This window comes from Hirundo rustica, chromosome 14 (assembly GCF_015227805.2).
Source record: "Hirundo rustica isolate bHirRus1 chromosome 14, bHirRus1.pri.v3, whole genome shotgun sequence".
NCBI classification, from domain to species: Eukaryota; Metazoa; Chordata; class Aves; order Passeriformes; family Hirundinidae; genus Hirundo; species Hirundo rustica.
In genome coordinates, this window is record NC_053463.1 from 13,607,550 (window position 1) to 13,632,084 (window position 24,535).

The window sequence follows — 24,535 nt, forward strand, 5'->3', positions numbered from 1 at the left end:
TTGAAACTCATTACTTTAACTTTATTGTTTGTTGTGAGTGTAAACTACAACCCAATTAAATTAGAAGGGATGGTTTGATAGATGCTCACAGTCTGTGGCTTTTGGAACGGAAAAAAATCCTGTCAAACAGTTCAAGATGATCTTGTTGGCTGTGCTTTCTAGTCTCTAACCCAAACAAGTTAATGGACTGAATACTGCAACAGGAAAAAAAAGAATTCTGTGTTGCATGGGATGGGATGTACTGAAGCCTTCAAGAAGTACTGTTTCATTTTTTCTGCCAGCATGGAATTCTGCTGTGTGTTTTCTCATGAGTGGGCATGACCTTCTCAAAGTGACACAGAAAATGAGTTTGGGGTGATTTGGGATGTCACCAAACTTCACAATGGGCGGCATCAGGTTTTTCTGTGGCATGAGAGCATGAAGCTCTGATACCCCAGTATCTTCTACCTGGTTGGACTGGCCATGCCACTCTTGGATTTTCTTTATATATATGTATGTATGTATGTATGTATGTATGTATGTGGCTTTTAAATATTAACTGCTGCGGAGTGATGCTGGCTTTGCTCTCAGCATGTTCATTACACCATTACTGAGCAGGTGCCTCTGGGTGGCTCCAGGGCCAGATTACACCTTGTGAGGTGCCTGTTTGTACCTTGAAGGCTTCAGTACATCCCATCCCATGCAACAGAGAATTCTTTTTTTCCTGCTGCAGTATTCTATACATTAACTTGCTTAGGTCCTGCTCTGCATGGATGAGATATGGCCTCTGTGTCTGGCTGACACAGAACTTGTGCCTCACCAGTCTCAGTCATTAAGGCTGGTGGGAAATCAGTTGGAAACAGTTGCTTCATTCCTTCACTAAATCCATTTCTAGTCTCCTTCTGCTGGAGACTAATACCAATCCTTAGGGTTAAAAAGGTATTTGAAGTCCAGATTTCTTTCTTGTTAGAGAAGCGCATTTCAAAAAAGTGGCTGCACTCAGCGATCAGTTCTTATGGGGTTGCTCTGCAAACAGGTTCCTCTTTATGATGACCATGTTTTGACCTTGATCCTTGTGTCAACTCAAAATAATCATCATAAGAAGTTGCAGAAAGCTTCTCTAGTTTTAGCCTGCCAACAATAATTGAAAAATGTAATTTGTCACTCTCCTGAATAACTTTGATACACCAACCACGTGTTCTGTAGATGAGTTTTATTTGATAGCAGTTTGAATGCCGTGTTAATTTGTTTGTGAAAGAAATAGTTGAGAAATAATGAACTCCAAATACTTCTACAATTGCAAAGTACTGCTGTGGCACAGACTTATCTGTCATTGAGGTGCATCTTCTCCAGCGTGGCCTTATCCATGGGCCTCAGTGCCTCCAGGGATGGACCTGCTGCTGCACAGACACAGCCACAGATCCTCTGAGATGCACCTGCTCTGCTCTGGGCTTGGCTGTGGCTGCATGCACTTGAGGGTGCCCCACTCCCAGCTGGTCACAGTCCCTTGGACAGGGGTTTACAGAGGAGTTCCAGCAGTGCCCTGGCCCCCTGCAGCCCAGGTGTGTGGTCATTGCTGTTATCAACACATTCCCAGGCACAGCAGTGAGAGCAAAGTGCAGCTGACAACAAGCACTGGACTCTAACAGCCAGGCAAGAGAGCCCCATGGCAAGCACAGGAGCCTGCTGATTAATAGCCAGGCTGCAGTGGCAGCTAGAAATTCCACCTGGCTCATTCCAGTCAAATCTGTCACTATCTCAAATCCTTTGAGTGCCACATTGGGCACCAAAAACGACTGTCATAGTTTAATCCCAATTAAAAACTGAACCTCACACAGCTCTCTATGCACCGATGGGATGGGGGAGAGGTTGGGAAGGGTAAAAGAGAGAGAACTTGTGGTTTGAGATAAAAACAGTTTCACAGCAAAACCAAAACCTACATGAGAGCAAAGCAGAACAAGGAATTCATTCACCACTTCCTATGGGCAGGCAAAGAATGAATCCATCACTTCCCCAGCAGAGGAGCAGCTGAGCCCCACAACACATTGGTGCCTTGGGAAGACAAACACCATCACTCTTAACATCCCCACTTCCTTCTTTGGGAAAGGTTTATTCACTGAGCATGATTCCCTGCAGCCTGGGGTCTCCCTGTGGTCACTCAGGGTCAGCTGTCCCAGCCCCATGGGCACCCCCAGGCTCCTCATTGCTGGGTGGGGTGAGGAGCAGGAAGAGCCTTGACTCTGTGTGAGCCCTGCTCAGCAATAAGGAAATCATCCCTGTGTTAGCAAAACATTTCCAGCACAGTCCAAAACACAGCCCATACCATACTTACAGAAAATGAGCTCTACACCAGCCAGAACTAGCGCAGTCATTTATGAAGAGTATTGCATTTTATTGCTTCTTTCCAGTCTGTAAACTTTCAAACAACTTCATTTATTTTTCTTCTAATCATGAACATCTCAGCTTCCTCAACAGATTCATTCCTCAATCCCATAATGTTAAGTATATCTATTTAAGTAGTCTTTTAAAATATGCATTTATCCCAAGCTTATGGATGGGTTTACAAAGATGATCTTCCTCATATTTTCAACAGTCTCTGCTACCCACTGCATATTTTAAGGAATTAAATTCTCCTATATGGATTTGTTTATTTTAAGGTACATGTGGATAGGTATTTAAAAGAAATGGTTCCTAGAAATGACAACAGAATTTATAGCATCTAGTAACCGTAAACAGCTCAATATTGCAATTGTACATCCAAGAAAACTGAGAAATAAACTAATATTTTAAGTGTTAGGCCTGTTTATGGCGTTGCAGGAATGATGGCAATAATTGCAGCTAAATACAATAGTAGAGCCTGTCATGGCTATAAGGCAGCTGCAGTAGGAGTGATGGCCCTAAGTGCGTGATGATACTTTTGGAAGCAAAGCACCGTGTTTGTGTTTGGGTGTTAAGGTTTTCTGACGGATGCTAATGTAAGCAAGCAGAAGGGGAAGGACTGTGACAAACGAGAGGCCCTTACCCCGAGAGCATTTGCATTCCTCAGCCAGCGTGCTGAGCCCCATGGAGGGCAGTCACATACAAGTCTCGCTTGCAGCAGGGTTGCCAGCTGCTTTCATGGTCAGGCCCCGAGTCCAGCAGAGCCATCAGGCATACATTTGAGCTGAACATCTCCCCAGAGCCTTTGCAGTGGCCTGTGCACGCTGCAGGTCGGGCACACGCTGAGGCATCATGCTGCTCGGGGTGCTCAGTGGGTGCATCTCGCTCGCTCTGGGTCCCTGGAGCCTCCTGGCACGCGTCCCTGTGAGTGCCCAGCGTGTGTCCTGGGGGGTCTGCACAGCCCAGTGCCAACACTGAGGAACACCAGCTTTCCTGACATGGCCACTGGGAGAGAATTACCTTGATCTCCTTGCCTCTTGCGTGAGAAGAGGTTGGTGTGTGACCTGTGTGTGGTTTCTAAGCCCACTGTGGAAGAGCTGTGCTGTTTTCAGTCTGTTTGTGTGTATGAGCCATGCAGGATTAGTTGAGCAGCAGCTTTAAGTTTGTCCTGCATATTCAGCTATGAGAAAAAGAAGCAGGAACCATCTGACACCTAGGAGGAAAAAAGACAATATGTGTTGGAGTCCAGGGCCTTCCTTTTGTTGCCCTGGAGGGTCAGGGACCTGGGCAGGGGGGTCTGGGACCCCAGCCCAGAGCCCAGAGCTCAGAGAGACACTGGATTTGATTTCAGTCCATGGGAGAGGCTTCTTGCGCTGCAGGAAGCATTGCAGGCCACAAGAGTGTAAAAATAGTAGTTTAGAATATCACAGGGTGAAAAACCAGTGGGTTTAGGATTTTTGGCATTGAAGTGAATGGGGCAAGATGGAGAATTTGGGGCGTTGTCCCTTTCTTCTTCCTTCTTGTTCCCTCACTCCATTTCTGCAGTGGCGTTGGCACAAAGTAGTTAGTGAGGATTGGGTCAGAGTAAAGATGACCTTTCTAGTAATAGTGATAGACGTTGGTAATAAATAGTAAATAAAGAATACGTAGCAATTAGTATAAAAGATAAGGACAGCCCAGAGACAGGGGGAGTCACCAGATGTCCAAGCCATGGCAAACATCTTTTGGACACTGAGAAAATTGTAAGATAAGAACTAATAAACGAAGCATGTAACCTTGAAGACTCCATCTTTTCCTGCGTTTGGCACAGAGCTTTGCAGAGGGTCAGGACTCTAAAACCACCTGAATGCTGGGGAATTTAAGCTCCTGAAAAGGAGCCCCCGACAACAGGCGTCTCTGGGATGGGCAGAAACCACTGGCACCCCAGATGGGACAGAAACAAATATGAACCTCTGAAATCCTGCCTTCCTCTAAGAGAAGGCAGAGCTCATCTTTCTTTAAATAATTTGAAAATGTCTTAATACTTACTAAATATGTGTCTCTCTGAATTTGTTCTCCTGTGTTACTTTTCTCAGTTTTTTGGGGCTGAGAAATTGTCCCTTCAATGGAAGTAGAGTAGAGCACATTAGTATAGGCTTTACAGGCCTTGTGGAGCTTCTGTAACCCAAATAAGAACTTGAAGTTGTTGCTAAATACACAACATGCACTAGTTAATGTACTGTAACATCAGTTACTCTCTCAGCTGACAGTTTTCCAGGAGAGAGGGAAGCAGGTAGAGAGGCCTGGTTTTGTTTGGTATTGGCTGGACACAGCTGTCTGTGCTGCTGCACACCTGCAATCACAGCCAAATCCTATCTTTACCCAGTGCACTGTTGAATCTCTTTCCTTACATTCTTGCTGTGTAACTTTTATTAGTCTTTTGTGCAGACTTCTTCTTTGGAGTGCTGGAAAATAATGAAGCTGCTCTGATTTCATTGCTGTGTGTGTGAGTGCTCTATCTAATCATGAAGCTGGTTCATCTTAATCTCCATTCTAAAGGGCTTTTTCTTTATAGCAACTACCCAAGGAAGACCTACATACAATCTCTATTGGAAGCTTTCACATTATTCCATTGCTTCATGAAGAATTTATTAATTTTATAAAGTATGTCTAAGCAATGCATCAGTAATTTATGAAGCTTTCATCATCATTTTTGCAGACTGAGGGCATGTGGGAAATATCATTTGTGCCACTGGAATGATGCTCAGAAAACAAAAAATGAATACATCTACCAGGCTGTGTTACAGCTGTTTCCTACTGCACCATTTTGGCTGCACTTCAAATATGGAAATCCTCTGGATGCTATTTGTTCTTGTAAATGTAATATCTGCTCAAAATGAGAGGGGTGGTTTTTACATCTTGTTGTATGTTTTTCTTTATTTAAGGGCAAGCTTTGGTGGACCATTTAGTGCAGTAGGAACTGGAACTGGGAACTTCGTATGCTTGCTAGTCTGTTGGCATTCTTACACCAATGTCAATCTGTTACCTCTACCTCTTTTTCCAAGTCACTGAAAGCCACACAAAATGCTCTGCATGGCCAGGGGATGCTGTGCTGGGCCTCCCTCTGGTTCAAGGATACATTTATGGGGCTCCTGTTTCCCAGCTGAGCTGTACAGCTCCCACCTGGACCGCTGAGACACAGCGCAGTTATTTTGTGTGGATGAAGGAAAGATGATACAGTTCTGATATCAATTGTAAATTCATCTCTCTGGCCTGGCCTGTACTGGTTTTTACAAGGTCAGCATTGAAGAATTTGAGTTTGGGTAGAAGGTGTGTGTTTGTGCCATTTTCAGTTCTATTACAGTGAGCAAGGGAAGAAAAGCTAAAGATCCCCTTGAGACAATTAAACATTTCTTGTTAGTTAGTTGCCTGGATTAAGTCTTTGAAGGAATTGATTTATAGACTTGCTCATTCACTGGTATTCCCAAGCAATCAACTTGAAAAAAGAGAAGAAAAATGTATATGGTCCTTTTTTTGCTCCAGTTCTTCTTTCATGTGCTATGGAAGATGTTATTTCCGTGAAGACCTGAGCATTCTGAACTTAATTGGGGAATTGGTAGGGTGTAAACTATTAAACCTCATGCATTTCAATTTTAAAGGGCTATTGCACTACTATTGTCATTTAAGTAGTTCAAAAATTTTGTTTCCAAACCTAAAGGGTTAACTTTCAGTTTCTGATTATTTGGTGTTTACTACACAAAGGCTGTAACTTATGTGCAATAATTAGAAGGTTTATTGTTCTCCAACTGAAAATTTAGGCACTTGCTTTTCATTTACTGACATTTCTTTGGCAACACTGTCAAACTCCTACCTACTCTCTGTAGGCAAGTGATAAATATGCAACATTTACAATAGAGCTATTTTAAAATGGAACTTAAACGGTACCTATAGCAAACTAACACAAAAACTTCAATGTTTACGTGCACTGAGCCCAGGCTTCACTCCTGGAAACTTCTGTTGCTGAAGTCAGTAAGAACATATTCAACACATTTTCCATTAAGCTGGGAAAGACCTTCCTTTCCTTTACTTCACCTTGACTCTGAAAAACAGAAACTTGGAGGAAGTTCTTGTTAGAGCAGGTTTCGTTTGATTGCAAGACTGAAAAAAGTATGCATGAAAGCCATCTGTTTGATAATTGAAACAGTAATATCTGTTCTTAACGCTTCAGCTGGATTATATTAATAGAGATTTTGAGAGAACAGGTAGGTAAGCAAAACAGGTTTAGAAGCAGGGATATTTATCCAACTAAAGCAAGCCTGCAAAATATCAGTCTTTGTAATTCAATTTTTATACACTGAAATACAAATCCCAGTGAAAATAGAGCCTATGTTAGAAAGATATCTTTGAAGCTTCTTTTATTTTCATCAAAATTAGATAGAGTTCTAATGGCTCATGTTTTCTGGCTGAGTGTGTGTAAATACATGCATTGAAAATGTCCAGTATCAGCTGGAATATCCATACAGGAACCAAAATACCCATTCAAGCTATTCTTTAATATCTTTTTAAAGCATATATTTTGCACTAGGTTGTAAAGACCTGTACAAGTATCCACTTGGCAGAGAAATCCCTAATTATACATTAAAAAGCTTATTAAGAGAAAAAATCTGAAAGTGCTTCGAGATGATCTTGTGTTCATGGCTGAATGAATATCCTTGGCACCAGTGATCTTCAGTTCACTGAAAGGGGAAATCAGGAGCGCTAAATAATTAGCTAAAGGTGCTCTGCAGGTTATAGATTGAATGCTTTTGATACAGATGTACCTACTGCCTGTGTTGTATTGTTCGTGAGCATTGCAAATAAGTCATATAAATTGTACTTTTAGCACAGAAAGTGTGTGCAGGTCACAGGTTTTCTGCATCACTAATTATTTTGATTGTGATTGGGAGAGGTGGGTGTGTGGAATAATTTAGAGGTATTCATCCTGATGTACTCTGGTTTTTCCAGTTTCTTCTGGTTGTGGGTTTTTTCCTTCTAAAGAAAGACCAGAGTATATGGCCAAGGAAAATGAAACTCTAGTCACCTTTCCCACCACCTACATGTATGCTTTAAGCTATAATAATAGAGGCATTTTCTGTGTGGGCTGGTACTTCACTGTAAGTCAGGGAGTTTCATTATATTTGTACTTAGTAAGGCGTTGGTGCACACAGTTTAGTTTAGATCCTTTCTCTGGTTGTAGGGGTGCAAACTGGAATTTCAACACGCTTTCTCTTTCAATTGCTTGTTCCCTTCTTTTAATACAATTTTTGAACTTCCTGATTTTCTTAATTAGGCTGTGCCAATTTCTAACTTTTAAAGTTATAATAGCAGGGAGAAGAGTAAAAATGCACAGGAAACACCCCTAAAGTTTTTATAAGATTATATAAATATGAAGAAATTTAATTTGACATAGTTCTAAAACTGTGTCGATCCATCCAGAAGAAATACAGAACCAAAAAGCTCTGACAGAAAATACATGAAGTATACAGTATGAAAGTTAAAGGCTTAATGAAAGGGTTAAAGTACTCCTAGGGGTATTTTGTAGGGACCTGTGCTATGTTTAGGAGTTCTGCTATTGAGAAATGCACTCCAGGTTTACCCCTGCTAGGGAGTATTTTGTGTTGAAGCTGATGCTTTCATTTATATATCCACAAGATTTATATTCCCACGTACAGACAAATATATCACACACACATCCTTTTACGTATTCACATGTCCACATGAGCATCAGACGATCACAGTTTCCCCCACAAATGATGTGAGGAATGTTTATGTGAAACATTTTATGAGGAACTTCTGACACTTTGGGTTTCAAACCTGGCATTCTGGATTTTCACACTTCCTAGGTCCCTTGAAGACCCCGGCCAACGAAGCCAGTACCACTGTCAGTCTGGCTTTCCCAAAGATGTCTCTTATTCAGACTTGCTGCGAGTTCTCACTTGGCCTTTTCATACATTTTCTGGAGTTCCCTCATTGTTGGGCCATTTAATCTTCTCTTCTTCAGGAAAATGAGTAAAACCTTGTCCCTCTCTACTGAAAACTAGTAGAGCCCAGTTGATCAGGCTGTTCTGCATTTTTATTCAAGACTGTAGAGCCTCACTCTGTGTTACAAATCCTGTATCTGGTGCTGTCAGAAGATGTTGCCTATTGATTCTACAGTGGACTTTATGAAGGGAGACTGATGCTCTGTTTGTTCTTCTCATTCCTATACCTGATATTTTCAAGGTAGCCCTTGCAGGAAGGAATAGCTCCCTCCCTTTTTTAATGTCCTGTCATTTCTCATCAGCTTCCAATACCAGAAACCCAAGTGGATGCTGCTTCTAAGGCTGAGCTAAAGAAATCCTCTGTGTAGAAGTAATTCTCTATGCTCACTTTCTGGAGTTTAAAAAGTAAACAGCATATGTCCAAAAGTGTGTGGGAGGCAAAAAATGCATGCGCTTAACAACTTGTGTGCTTCACAAAGCGTGGACCAGGGAGCTGCAGAACACAGTGCTGCTCCTGAGAGCACATGCTGGGCAGGAAGAGAGTAGCCCTAATAAAGTGTGGGGATTATTAACAGTCTAATGGAATTATACTGAAAGAGTTAATTCATAGAAAGCAAACGTCTTTTTTTTTCCCCCCAAAATACTGTTTCTGTATATTTTGCACATGGGTTTGTATCTGATGCAGTCCTCCTACTAAAGATCCACTCCTGTATTTACATTCAGGCTTAACTTGAAGCTCACAGATATCAAAACAAACACTCACAAACCCGGGTATACGCGCAAGTGCTCATTTATACCAGGTACAGAGATGAGGTTTTTCTTTTTCCTCACCCTCTCCTTTGGTTTAATCATGTGAGGAAAACTGAAGAGCAATTGGTGTGGTGTCAGTTTGGGACACCACTTTCACTCCTTTTCATTCCCCCCCTACCCAGAGATGTTCTCCTTTTAGTAATACTCGGGTTTAATTTTAAGCCAGCAATTTTGTTATCAGTCAGAAAAAACTTTTCTGAGATATGGGGCTTGCAAGAATTTTTCTTTTTTTTTTTTCCAAAATTACTTTATTCCTAAATGCCAGTCACAGGATGTCTTTGTTGATTATCTTTTAGGGCTGTTGGAGAGGCTCTGTGCGAGCGCCGCGATCGCGGCGGTCCGGGTGCTTCTCTGCTGTGATAGGGATGCTTTCAGCTCCTGTTTTGGGAAGGTCTCTGAGCACACGTCAGCAAGCCCACACAGAGGCTCTGTGCCATCTGCTGCTCACACCGGAGGAGATGGAGACTGGGGGCTGGATTAGGTGCTCAGTGCAGATTTTTCTGCTGTATTTACTGTAACATCAGGCTGGCCCTTCACACAGACGAGCTCGTCATTAAGAAATTTGCATGTTTTAGCAGCAGGAGTAGGACAGACCAAAGGAGAGAATGATGAATGCCCCTTTGAACCACCAACCCCACCCCTGAGGCTCGTCCGGAGCCTCTCCCGCAGACCTCGAGGTCACCCGTGCCTTACAAAACCTGACTTAATGGCTTTCCGCGCCGCATTCGCTTGCTGTACATTAATGAGGATTTTTTAGTTATGTTCCTGCTTTTTGTCTCTTTTAAGACTACTTTCAGTGTTTTAGCATCATGTTCAAAAGGCTAGTCAGACTTGTGTGCTCGCAGCCTCATTAAAATTCTGTTCTGCACAGCCTCTGACTCACACTTTATAATCTATCAGAACACCTGTTTTCTTTACAATGGCCACAAGGCAGCTCAAAACACTGTGGTATTTAGCATTTAATAATGAGCACAAGATATGTATTTTTTGACACTTAAAATTTCCTTTAGAAAAGCGTATGGGAAAAATTCTGGTTTGAATGAGTTTGCTCGTCCTTCCTCCCTTCCTCCCCATGTTTCGTTATTTGAATTTTGGCAAAAGTCAGTAATTCTGTGGCAAATGGAGAGCTCCTGCATGACATTAGGCAGTGGTCATGAGGAATTGTGGTGGAATCTAGGGAGCAATCTCTTTCCCTACAATATTAGCAGTTTTTAAATTTCTTAGGGCAGGAAGTGGTTGAGATTTGTATCTACATTTAAATAAGAGCCCCTCACAAGCAGTACATTGTAACTCTACTCCTCTGAGGATGCTCAGAAGCTTAAGTGTGTAAGTTAACATCTGTCTCTTTATCATTCCATTACTTAAATCAATAGTGGGCATTGCAAACAATTTTTTCTTTTAGTTACAGGCTTTTAGAACCGTAGTATTTAGCTTAATATTAGCCATTTGATACAGAAGATGTTTGAGGGCTCAGCATGGGGGTGAAAAATATGATCTCAAAGGGCAAAAGCCTGTCACTGTTATGTAAGTGAAGAATCATTTCCCAGTGAATATGAAATTCTCTATATTTAGTGCTCTAATAGGGGACATACTGCAAGTTGATTATTATAATCCTACAGTGTTATCTCATCAGTGAGTGGATTAAGGGAGTTCTTTCTGCTGAGGGGTCAGAATAAACATTTTCATTTACTCCCTGCTGTGTCACAGACAAATAGAGGTGTTATCTAAGAATGTTTTGCCACACATGGCAAACATAAGTACAGTAATGTGTCAGTGATTCTTCTTCCAGATTTCCAGTGTCATATGGAATAGAATGGTTGCTGAGAGTGAAGTCAAGAAGTGGTCACTAGAAGGAAAAATGTATTATCATGCTTAACGTAGAGGGTTAGGGCTTTATTCCTCTCTAATAAATTATCTTACCTTGTTTTGGGTTAGTAAAGTCTCAGGTGTGGGATATTACATGCCGTTTTTAGCCAGAAAGTGAGTTCAGTTCCTCAGCTGGTCCAAGAATCAAGGGTATTGTTAAGTATTTTATAGGAGTGAGTTAAAAAGATAGGGAAATAAATGTGCAGCTGGAGGAGATAATTATCACAGGCAGATTTAATGTCCTGCCTGTTGGAGAACAAAGTTTCCAAGGAATCCTATGCTTAAGAAGGCACTATGCATAACTTGTCTATCCATATACTCTCCCAGGGAATTTTTCACAAAATTCCATAAGGAGTAGGGATTTTTCTTTTCCTGATAAACATTGTTCTTTTTGGGAACTGCTGCTCCCAGGATGAAACCTCCTTCTCTGAATGAAACAATCTCAGGGTACATTTCAGAAGAGGAGCTGTTCTTGGTAAGCCAGCAGCCAAATTGTGTGTGGCATCAGAGCACGGGGGGGATCAAGGGTGGCAGCAAAAGCAATGGGAGAACCAGTACCAGATGAAAGGAAAAGACCTGGAGGTGCCCAATGCAGAGGGTTCCTGAGCCTTGTAAAGCAGATGTCAGCTTAGTCTGAATCACTCAAGGATTTCATAAATGGAAGAACCCCTCTCAGGTGGCTATGGAGTTGTTAGCTTCCAGTAATGCTCAGAATGGATTTTCTCCCTAGATGGCTTGTATATCTGAAAGATATTTTTAAAATAAATGGGTAATTTTCATGGACAATACATAGAGAAAAAAGGCACCAGAACACAAAATTGCTGGGGAGTGGTGCCAAAATACCATAACCTGCAGAGTGTGTACCTTTATTTCTTTAAACACTGGAAAATAGAGGATGGATGTCTTGATATATAGCAAATAAAGTATACAAAGGCAACTGGGCTCAAAATTATGTGTCTGCAGAGGAAGAAATCTTAAGCAAATTCTCTTCTTTGTGGAAGGTACAGGATCATGACCCATCCCTTCTAAGGTGCCAGTTGAACCCCATCACCTCCCTTCCCTGCCAGCAGAGATCTGCACAATGATCAATTCCAGCAAGGCTGGTGCAAGACCTCCCTGCTCAGCTCCTGCCCCTCTTCTCCCTCCTGCCTCCCATGACAGCTCCTGGGGTTGTGCAGGTGAAATTGCACAGGTGGGGCTTCCCCATCAGTTTATAAATGACACTCAGTTTGGGGCTTCTCTGTCTTGGTTTGGTTTGTTTGGGGGTTTTTTGGAGGGGGCATTTTGTTTGGGTTTTGTCTGTTTGTTTTGTTTTTTTTCAGGCTGGAGCAGTTCCCCTAAGTCAGCTGCTCAGCCCCTGTGTTTGCAATTGTGTTTGGGCAGGGGAGAGCTGGCAGGCTGGGCAGGGCTGAGTGGGTGTGAGAGGAGGAGGGCAGGATCTGTTTACACTGGGTTCAGCACTAGCAGAAATTACAGCATGGAACTGCACTCTCAGCAGACAATTTGATTACTGAGGCACTGCTCCAAGCACATGATTTATCCACGTAGCTCAAAACAGATAGGAACAGAGCCAGTGTGCTAATGCAAAGTAAGAGTTTCAAATAGAGCTTAATCAGATGTGACAAAATAGAATGAAATATAGACAGAATTAAACAAAACGTGAGTGTTGTATAAAAGAGCGAACCTAAACCACTAAACAGAACAAAACATGAAATACTAGTTACACGACACACTGAAATCTGTTTGAATGTGGTTTGCCACATGACAGGTTTCATTATATCATTCATTTGACAAAAACAAAGGAGTTTTCTCCAGAGCCTAAAAGCAGGAGTATAAGCAAGGTCACAGTGTATTAGATTTGCTAGTGCAGCAGAGCATGGCTGTGGCTGGTGGGGCTCTGAGGACATCACACACATGCTCCTGGGTGAGTGCTCAGGCTCCAGCAGCGGCTGGCACAAGTTTGCTGGATAACTTCTGATGCAGGAATCAAAACTTCACCTAAGCCGATCCAGCTGCCAGCTCTCGGTCTTTCCAGCTCCTATCAGAGAAATGCTTATGGAGTACTGTGTTGGCATAAAACAAACCTTGTCAAGATTTCTCTGTGTGAGATTTATGCAGAGTGAAATAAAAGTGTGACATGGACACCTGATGCGTGAGTCTTCTGTATGAAGCATGACACTTGGCAAGAGAGGCAGTGCTGAGCTGTGCAGACCTGCCAACTCGCTCTCATTTGGAGTGACTCAGGCATTTTTTCCTGATGGTTGTGCACAAATATCCAGTTACATAGCTCATGAAGTTAGGGGGGATTTATGCAATGAAAGACTTTCCTGAAGTTGGTTGTTTTTTTTTAACAGTGCTTCTTCAGACATATGTTTTCCTTCTGTTCTTTAATCACAGTTAGCTTTTAGAAACAAAATCTATATGGATTTTGAACATGAGTAATTAAAAGTTTGTCTCCTTGTCTTGCAGAAGCACATGATGATTTGGATCATTGTTTTTTGTTAAAGCTCACTGTTTCACTGGGGAACAGGGGACCTGACCTGAACTCCAGATTAGCAAGTCTTAGTTATGGGAAAAAGAGACAACCACATGTAAAGTCAAGCATTTATTGTTAACGTAACATAGCAGGCTATTCAAAGAATTACTGTTAGACCACATGCAGCTGTTACAGAAAAAGGAGGAAAGGGAGGAAGGAAAAAGCCTTTACACAAAAAGCCTCAATGAATCAAAAAATAATACAAGTAATAAATTTGAAGTTGTTGCATACACTGCTGAGCACCTAGCCCTTCCTCCCTCATGCCGTGCTGCACTCCCACTGCCCTGGGTGCAAGGGCTGTGGATTTCAGCCTGGAGGAAGGGTTTGTGAACCATTCCTGTTGCAGGAGGGGTCATCTTTCTCCTTGCCTGGGAACAGCACGATGCTGCTGTTGAGGATTCTTCATCCTCCTCACCTCGGGAATGTTTGGGGCTCCCATAAAGTTTCTGATGCGTCCTTGCACCTTGCTCCTTCTCCACGGATCTGCAGCTCTGTGCATTGTCTGTGTTTGCTGTCTGGGCAGTGTCTCCTGTGTGTCACAGACTGTCCACTGTTTTCTACCTTACCCTCCCCAGGCCTATGGAATTTTTATAGTGTTGGTGTTTCCATGTCACCCTGTGGCCTCTCTCAGCAGTCAGACCCACACTGCAGCATCACTGTAGGGTCAGAAACACAGAATTCTGCCCAGACTGACCACTCATCATTACTTTTTCTTTAAAAATTGTGGTTATTTCATGTGGCTATACAAAGCTGAGGACCAGTAACACCAATTAGACTTAGAATAGCACTTGGTTATTAAACAAAGTCATCATTAGAGCCAAAAGCAAAGCTCCAGTGAGGCAGGACAAGGCTGGCATGGCCAGAGGCACAGGCTGTTGGGTAGCACACAGACACTGCCACAGCCTCTTCTACCCAAACAGGTCAGCAAGAGTTCTGCTGGCTGCTTCCCACAGAACTGTCCATTGCTTCTGTCTTCCCTGTGTGCACTCATTCATACTGATGAGGGGCTCACACTCCTCCACCTGAGCGTGATAGGGCAGAACAGTCCCACAGCTCCATGGAATTCAGCTGTGTGAGATTTTTTGAAGAGATGGAAAGTGAATGCATATGTTTTCTTAAACTCAAATAATTTCTGAATGGAGACTGACATTAATCCTTTGGGTGCACTGAATATAAAAACAGTAAACGAAAAGGAAGTTTGAAATAGCAAAAATGCCGTGGAAAATTGCTATTGATCAGCAGAGCGACTCTTTCAAAATCTATCACATTGAAGTTACAAAAGGAAAATCGGTCATGTTAGGAGAAACAGTGTGTCAATAGAGCTGTATTTTAGAATCCTGGTGCTGCCAGGACTGCTTTGCACCATTGGTAGCAGCAGCTACAGCCATGTTGACACTGCTGCTGTAGGGGCCAATCTTTGTCATGCAGCTTATTATCATGGGAATTTTATTGTTACTTTAGGAGTTCAATGGGACCAGTCGAGCTTCTCTTTCTGTTAGCCCTATGTCATTGGACTAAGTAACTATATATATATATATATACACACACACACACACGTATGTATGATATGTAAATTATTAAGGGGAAAAATTGATGCCTTGGAGCGCTATTGGTGGCAGCACGAGGATTTATACAGTTTACCATTTTTATTTAGATTAGATTTCAGAAAGGAATTCCTCTCTGTGAGGGTGTTGAGGCCCTGGCACAGGGTGCCCAGAGAAGCTGTGGCTGTCCCTGGATCCCTGGCAGTGCCCAAGGCCAGGCTGGACAGGGCTTGGAGCAGCCTGGAACAGTGGAAGGTGTGGAAAGAGTGGAATGGAATGAGCTTTAAGGTCTCTTCCAGGCCAAGCCATGCTGGGATTCTGTGATATGAGTGTATGTAACTTTATTCAGTTGTTTTTTTTCTCCAGAGCAGTTGACCCTCACATGAGTGTGACAGGACAGAACAGACTCACAGCTCCACTGAGTTAAACTCTGTGAGGTCAGGCTTAGAAACAGCTGCACCGTAACAGAGGCACTTGCATTTGCCTAATTTCCTGAGCACAAACTTTCTGATTTTTTTCATTTTCTTCTTTTTTGTTTGTTTGTTTTTTAATACATCCTCCATTTGATCCATTAGGAGGAACATTAAAGCAGAGAGTTCAGCTCATTAAGTTTCAGTCATGCAAGACGTTCATTCTCAGAATAAAAGCTTATGCAGTTGGAAGTATTTGGAAAAAAAAAAAAGAGAATGTAGAAACTTGAACAGTTCCAAGGTACAATGGAATTGTGTGAAAGACTAAAAGTCATTTGATAAAAAATAGCAGGTTCCATGTGCCAGGAAACATTAGGAGAGCATGCAAATGCAATTGAGTTTTCAGGTTTTTCACCAAGGTGTGGAAAGATCTGTAGCTACGTGAATCCAGGCTATTAAATACTTTTAATACCTGCTGTTATTCTTTGACAGGTGTATAAAATCAGTCTTCTGACAAATTCTTCTCCATTTTATGTTTTGATAAAAAGTTCAGTAATTAAACTTTGCCAATGAATGTCAAATTTCTGTTAGTGAAAGAGAGAGAAAATGCAGAAACAATCATTTATTACACAATATAATGCCATTTCATTTTCATAGAAAGTGAGTTTCATTATCTTAGAACTAAAGCTATTACTCTTTCTCTAGACATTTAAATGAAGAAATGTGTAGTCATAACAGAAACTATTTTAAAATTTTGTTTTTATTTTAAGAAGGGCATTTTTTTTCACCTCTGATTTTCTCTGTGTTCTTTAGGAACAACTTCCCTACCAAATACATGAGACATAAGACGTTTGCCTTTCTAGAGATTGAGTTAATTCAGTATTTTGCAAGGAAACAGCAGAAATAGCACAGAAAGGGGTGAGCTGCTGAGTTATCAGACAAGCCCTTTCCTAAGCATAGAGATGATGGCTCAGAAAACAACTCCTATGAAAGATTCGTTTTAATTAGTGGAATTTTTTTTAAGCCATACAGTGAGGCTGATTAGCCCTACGCTACAATTCCATACATTTGTGCTTTAAGAGTATCAAGAGTTGAAATTAAAGGAATTAGATACAGAATATGAAATATTTTTAATGTATTAATAAAATATCCTTAACAGATTGTAAGACCGCTGTAAAACAGAAGAATACAAAGGTGCAGATTATTAGTATGCCACGCATGAATGATGGAGGTTTTCTTTGAAGTTGCCTATTAAAAAAAAAAGGCTTGTTGCTTGAGCTACATGTTCTCTGAAAATAGATACATTCCTGCCCTTCCAAGACTTCTCCTGGTTTTGCATAAGGAAAAGTAGCTCGAAGGAAAGTCTGATTTGTCTCTTGATCATGCCTGGTAAAAATGTTTCTCACGGACAGCTTTAGGACAGCAGCTGCTCCTGCTCCATTGATGATACAGTAGGTACATTTTAGGGATGAGATAGGATCAATTCTTTTAGGACCATAATGATTTCTGCAAGAAGTAGCAACCTGTGCTTACCTCAGCCTGCACCACGTGCTTGCCATGACTTCTCACTGAGGCTGCTGCATGACCGGACTGAGCTCTGGAAGTACAAAACCTTCATCAGAAATATGCTGGCACAGACATTTTGGTTATTTTGTACTGCTTCAAAATGCCCAGTGATTCAGTTCAGTTTTAGAAGTGATGTGTTTTAACCAGAGTTAGTTTCTGTGTTTTGTTGGAAAGATCCTCACCATATCCAAAGCAGTGGAAAAGTGGATTTTATCTGTTCTCAGTATCACTTGTACATCCCTGAACACAGCAGCTTGTTCAAGTTGAGTGACTATTGCAGTCTTTTTGTTTCTAACTACTTACCCATTTGTCTAAGTATCTAAACTTTCTTGCCTTTTTTCTCCCTAGCAGATGCACCATAAATACTGGATTTGTGAGACGTTTGACTCTAACCAGTCATTTATTTTACAGATCAAAGAAACAAATATGTTGTGATTCTTTTTTACTTCACACTGTCAGCAGAACATGAATAGATTAATATGTACAGAACTCAGAAATGTAAAGTTTCATTATTTACAAGCGTTTTAGCTCATGTTAATTGGCAGCTGAGTGCAAACGCTTTGTTGCCCAGCCAAACAATTCTTGACTTGACAAGAACAGTGACTGCACTTATCATCCAAGGACAGAACTCAGTGCTCTTTACAGAGGAGGTGCTTTTGGTGACTGCTGTCACTTCTGTCATGGACTGGGAAGGAGAATAATTCCTGAGGCTAAGCTGGGGAAGGTTTGCCACATGTAAGGGAGTGTGTAAGAGGAACCCTGGAACTCCCGGTGTACCAAAAAACCCCACTGACAAATGGGTGTGCTGTGTCATATCCAGCTGTCTTGGCTGGTGCTTGCTGCTCCCTGTGATTCCAGGAAAGCAGTCACTGTCTGTCCCAGGCTCCTGTCCACCTCCACAGACCACCTGGATGCAGCTTTAATCAGAACCTTGTGTCCCTATTATCTTCTGTTACCACAGGGATCTTTAGGGTTCTAAAAAATGTGTCAGTATGTGCTGGAATTTAACCCATAATGGCTGTCAAGGAGGGAACAGTAATTAAAGGTAGAAGGTATAGGCATGGTAGCTGATGTTAGTATGTTTACATCAGCAAACAAATGTAAATGAAATCAGAATTTGCCCCTGGACATCAGTGTGAATGCATATTGCGATGCTTTAATTATTTGAAGTTAGATAAAAGTATCAAGCTAATGTGAAGTGTAAATTACTGTCTCAGGATAAATAGATATTGAAGAGCTTATTCTTCTGTTGAATACATGAAAAAAAATGAAAAGCACAGTGAATTGGTAGAAAAGGCGGTTTCTATTTCAGAAACACCTTTGGGACTGATGAACTGCCTAACTTCCATCTGAAATGAAGAAATTTCATTGAAAAAAGTGAAATGCAAAATTGTAGCTTCACTTGTCATGTATTATCTTGCCTGTGTCTGTTTTATTCTTTTTCTCAGAACTTGCCTTTTATTATCGTTTTAATCACCTTGATGGGTGTTATTAGAATCACAAAATGTGAGCCTGGGGAAGTGATAATCTCGTCATTATTTTGTTTCAATGTCACCTTTGTCAATTCATGCTTAGCTACTATTTCAAATTTTCGTGTCAAGCCTGTGATTAGATGCCAGGTGTGATGTGGCCAGTGTTTACAGGGGAGCAGTGCTTCAGTATTCCTGTTTGGAATTAGCTTCCTCATCGGGAATTATTCACCCTATTTTTATTTTTTTTTTCTCTTTGAATTTTTTTCTTAGATCTTAATATTCTGATAGATAAATAGTTTTGTATCATTAAATGACACAGGTAATTCTCCCTGGCAATTCAGAACAATTTTCTGTGTGTGATCATAGGCAGATATTGTTCAAACATCTCTAATACAAATTTAGAAGTTACGTTTCAAAACATTATTCTATTTTAACTATTTCGGTATTCCAAAACCTTTCCTGGAAACGATCATCGCAGACAGTAATTTGGTGTTCTCAGTATCTGCTTAAAAAAAAAGCTATTTCATCATTTGTACTTTATTTGGGATATATTTGAAATGAGATAAGTTTAGTAAATTATTTAGAAATGTAAAGGATTACTCAATAAAGTTTTGCATTCTTAGTTTCAGTGCATTAAAGATAAACTATTAAAAAGAGGGCCCAGTTAACGCAGCATGAAGATGATGCATGAAATGTGACATCTCTTTAACATTGAGAGAAAACACTTCCCTCCATTGAGTGCTTTACAGCTAATGCAAAATATTGACACAGCCCTATTATAGCAAACAATAGACTGCTTTCAGAAAGATAATTTTATAGAAGGGGTAGTATCATGTGATCTTATTAATATTTATGAAATATGATAACAGAAAAAAGGGAATTGGGATAGCGCTGCTATCTTTATAGACCCTATCCATTTCAGCTTCAAAATGTTTTTCATTTCACACATCAGACACTAATTAGCAAATATCTAATTAGTGTTAGAAGAGTAATCGCTCATGGGAGTTGTTGAGGCTTTGAGCTTTCATGCATGCAAAAATAGTGCCACTTTAGGTACATTTGTTGAGGTACAGTAACTTTAACTTTTATTTTTCTCTGAACTGCGTGAATTAAAATAAAAAGCAAAATTAAGCTCCAATAATTGGGGGTGGGAAAATGAATGCATTCATAAAGAGTGAGGCAAGACACAGAAAAATGAGAATTTAGGTATTTTGAAGCTTCTGCAGACGCTGGTAAATTCACTAGACCAAGCTGAATATAATATTAATTTGATTTGATTCCACTTTCCAGGTGGAAGACTATCTGTAGTGTTCCTCTTTACAAAACAAGTGGAACACCCAGCACAGCCAAGGATGCAATAATCAAAATGCTATCGGAATTCTACCGGTTTTAAGTTTTATTGTTCGAGTGCGTCATGGTGATAAGTTTCTTGTTATGAGTATTAATTATTAAGTTGTCTAGGGTTTATTTTGCATTTTCTTTTATGAGAGACATAAATTCTATATGAGCAGAATCTACCTTAGTAGTTATTTTGTCACAGAGTGGATAAATACATCTTAGCTAGAAACAGAGTGTTCAGAGCAGAGCATTGTGCTTCTGTCAGCATCAAAATTACAAATGTGAAGGAGGAAATAAAACCAACTATTTCTCACAACTGGTTTCAGCAACACTTCTAAGTTCACTCTAAAATAATACAAGCAGGAGCCTGATTTTGAAAGTAGACAGACTGTAGGAAATGTATGAAAATAATATTAATGATAAAATATTTAGATACTGTTTAAATATGCAGCAAAATATTGAAAAATGCTGGAGGACTGAAGAATTAGTCTTTTTTGATTCTGCCAGATTTGATAGCACAACCCTTTTTGCTCAACTTCCTGAAAAATGAAATGTCTGTCTATCGAATCTGGGTGCATTCTAATTCATATTCATAAACATTTTTCAATAACTGTTTACTATCAGTTTAATTTTAAAGAGAATGTGGGTTCAAACTGTAGCTTTTAGATGGAGAAAAAGCAATTCATCTGTGATCACCACTAAATTGATTTCCATTTCAGTGGAAATGGCTTGTCCTGAAGTTTCAACTGTCCTCAGCAGAATGCTTCCTCCTAATGATGGAATATTTGCACAGTATCAGATTGTCACACTCTCCAGAATCTGGTTCCTAAATATTAGAGAAATGGAATAGTCTATTTTGTTGAAGGCGCCAAATGGAAAAGAGATGTAAATAAGCATCATAAAGGCTGGATGTATTTCATTTTTCTCCTGTTCAGGCAGCCAGATCTGCCTGGGGTTAACACCTATATCCCAAATTTATTAATAAAGCCACAAGTTGGTCAACAATACAAGAGAAGTGACTATCAACTGTTTGATCAAGTGTCAGCTTTTTAAAAAATCCTACCCATCATGTTGCTGAGCAAGTATTTATTTCCCAGACTCAATCCCAGTCAACTCTTATTTAAAGGGGGTTTTTTACCTTTTGTTGGTTTCTGTCTTAGCTTCTTTTAAAGCCACTGTGAATGCCTAAGTTTGGGTTACTGAGTGCAGCTGAAATTTTTAAACATATGAATGAAAACAAAGTGTGACAAACAGTGCTTAGATTACTGTGTCAGGACTTAATAGAAATGTTCGGGGGAGGAAAAAAAAAAAAAAGTTTTGAAAGAGACCTCTGGAAAATGAAGGAGATGGTATTCCTGTGCGTTGAATCTGTGAAAATGGAAAAATGAGTGTGTTTTATAGAAGCTCCCATGCGTGGCTTAACAGCATTACTGGAAATGGACTGATTTACACTGGTATGGTCTGCTGATGTTCCTTGGGACTTAAGGGGGCATATCAGCACATTTTTTTTCATCATCACAATGCTGCTCAAATAGTCTGCCTAATGGCAGTTTTCCATACATTGTGACTTTTCTAATTCCAGCCAGTGTTTACGGCGGTGATGCTCAGCCCTGACGCGCAGCCCGGAATTGTGAATGTTTTCCTGGGAAAGGTTTCTGCCACCAGCCTCAGTTACAGATGAGAGCATTAAAGAAGAGACAGGCAAATTGCTTGAAGCAAATTTGACTGTACAACCTTCTTTGCCAAACCCCAGTCTGCTTCTCTGTTCACTTGTCCTTGCTACCGTACCAGAAATGAGAGTCTTACTAAAATATTAAAGAATATACTGCTGGGTTTAAGTTAAAAAAAAAAAATTAAAAATGTTACTTTAGAGGTTTTTCCTTGTTTTAAGGTTGTAGTTGGTCAAGAATTGCTATAAAGCAGAATACATAATGCTTTTAGAATCTTGATTTATTTCTTTTTTTTAATACATATGTAGTTTAAATTTATTAAGTGCTGGAAAAATTCAACGCAGGAGGGTTTTCTTCTGTTGAATAATAGTTTTCTTGTTAGGTTGTGAGGTATATTTTATTTTTCTTTAAATGTGGGAGGAGCCATTCATTTCTTTTGACTTCCTCACATTTGTCAGAGCTAGGCAGGGTTTGTCTGGACAAGAATTTTGTCTTGTCACTTTTGGAGAAAGTCTTAAAATTCCACTGAGACATGAAAGAAGCAGCTGATAGCAGGAATGCTGCAGGACTCTGGCTTTCTTCTTTCCTCAAAGACTGTGCTAATCACCTCTCTGTCAATTTGAGTGTCCTAATTTATAACTCAGCACCTGTAGGCTTTATTCCTGCTCCCCTTCCATGGAACTGACACGTCAGGGAAAATGCAAGAGCAGCCCCTCCATGGGTTCCAGGGATACTGAGGCACTGCTGTTGCCCTCTCTTCAAAGGAAGGATCTCCAAAAATGCCTTCAGTGAATCCGTTCCTTTGTGCCATCTTTTAGTTTCTGTCAGTCCAGAGCAAGGGGATGTTATTTCATTTTAAACCCTTTTTTTTTCTTTCTTTTAAATCAACATAAGGTGTGCTGCATGTATCGAGACTTCTTAGTCTGTATGGACTTAATGCAGCAGAATAAGAAACAAAATGAAAATAGTGAAAATTCTGGAATTGTCACACTGGGCAAAACAAAAATAATGAGAAAGAATACCTTCATTAGGAATGTTTTTCAGTTTTTGTAAGAGTTCAGTTAAGTCAGGCAGATGGAATCAGGCTTGTAAACATCAATTTAAGGAATATTTTGCAGATGTTTAACATTGGTCTTGAGCAGTTCATAGTATTTCCACAAAGCCTAATTAACAAGGTCAAAAATCAAAGATCTATTTATAAAGCAACAGTGACCAGGTCATAAATGTGGATCATAAGCAGATTCTTGATATCCCATGATGGTTTACTACTTGTGGAAAAACTTAATCTCATTTTATTTAGTGTTTCTCTTATTGTAATGATATACTAAAAAATAATGTTCTGTGCTTGATGTAGTGACATGTTTAAGACAGTTAAAGCAAGACCATTCCTTTGGGGTCTTTATTTATTGTATTTCTTATATTTACATTATGTTAACCTTGTGGGTTTAAACTATCTGTGCTACAAAAAATTACCCTGTGGAAGTGTTTCCATAAATTTTAAAACCTTTATTTTAAGTCACTTCAGGCCATGGCTTCACCAGAGAAAGAAACTTTATCATTCCTTAACTTTTTGGGTTTGATTCTTGAGAGAGTTGGTTTTGAATAATCTGAATGTACTCAGACTTCTTGTACTCTCTGTATGTTAAAGGAAAAAAATCTTCAATGTAAAATATTTTCTCCTCCAAGATTCATGGAGGTGTCATTAAGGTTATTCAGCTTGTGGAAATTACGTGTTGTAATGTTATGTCTTAGTAAAAAAAAAAAAGAAAAAAATTAAAAATGGGACACATTCCAAATTAAGAAAAAAACGGATCTTTTGATCCAACCCAAATGCTTCTTTGAAAAAGAGTTAAAACTGAGTTGGGGTCATTAAATAACAGGTGTCTACTTACTGGAGGTGATAAACTTGATAAGGAAACTGGAGCAGATGATTGTTGTCACTGGGGAAGCATGTTTGCCCTTTTCAAAAGCACAGATTTTCAGTCTGGAACCAATTGCAGAAATGCCTTGGCTTGCCTCAACATGTAGATCACAACTAGAACAGGTATATGCAATTTTTATAAGCATATAAATCAGAGAGTGTGATTTTAAGTACCCTTAAATGAATTTGATTTGTCTCATAATATTCCTATTAAGCAGGTAAATATCACTGATCCTCATTATTTAGAGATCAGGTGGCATTAGCAAACACACCTTATATTTCAGCAACAGTTTCCAGCTCGTCAGTAAGGATCATTTTGAAATGAGTTGTGAGGAGTTCTCAATCTCCCATGTAATTAAATCTCTTTTTTTTTTTTTTTTTTCTATTTTCTTTTCTGTAAAGTGAGAACGGTAATACTTTGTGCAAATTTGATACAGAAATTACAGAACAGTTTTTGCTGCTTTTGGGATCCCAAATGGATATAGCCAACTGTGTGGGACTGTTTTGAGGAGATATTCTCCTTGTGGAAAACTTCTTCTGTGTATAACCCACTGAAGTCATGAAAGCACCAAAATGGGTTTGATGGTGACTGAATCCCAAAGCTTTGTAGGATTGTAGGTGACTGTGCCAGCAGCACCAGCTTTAGTTAATCTATAGTAATCTCAGTTTCTTCTGCAATCAATACAGAACCACAATCAAAGTATATGTGCAGTATGACAGTATAATCAGCATAGATAGATTTGTATTTAAGACCTGCAGAACAAAATTTAAAAAAAATCCTTGGTTCGTATTTATCCATAGGCTAATTAGATTTGCTGGCATTTATTTGGGTTTTAGGAGATTATATATATATATAAAATATATTATACCTTATATATATAATATATATATTATACCTTATTTGTTTCTCTCATGTAAATGAATGCTTTTAGCATACAGCCCCAAAGAGTGTAACGACAATATATTGGTTTGGTTATCCTGGATGTGTTTAGCTGCTTGATCAGAAGTACAACCAGGTGTTACCATCTTCTTACAACAATTTCGC

General features: G+C 39.9%; 1 protein-coding gene across 5 annotated transcripts in view; it reads left to right on the forward strand.

Moving 5' to 3' along the window:
* TENM2 (teneurin transmembrane protein 2) overlaps nucleotides 1-24,535 on the forward strand; it is a 1,092,434-nt gene that overhangs the window by 717,946 nt on the left and 349,953 nt on the right. The gene's annotated exons all lie outside the window — the stretch shown is intronic.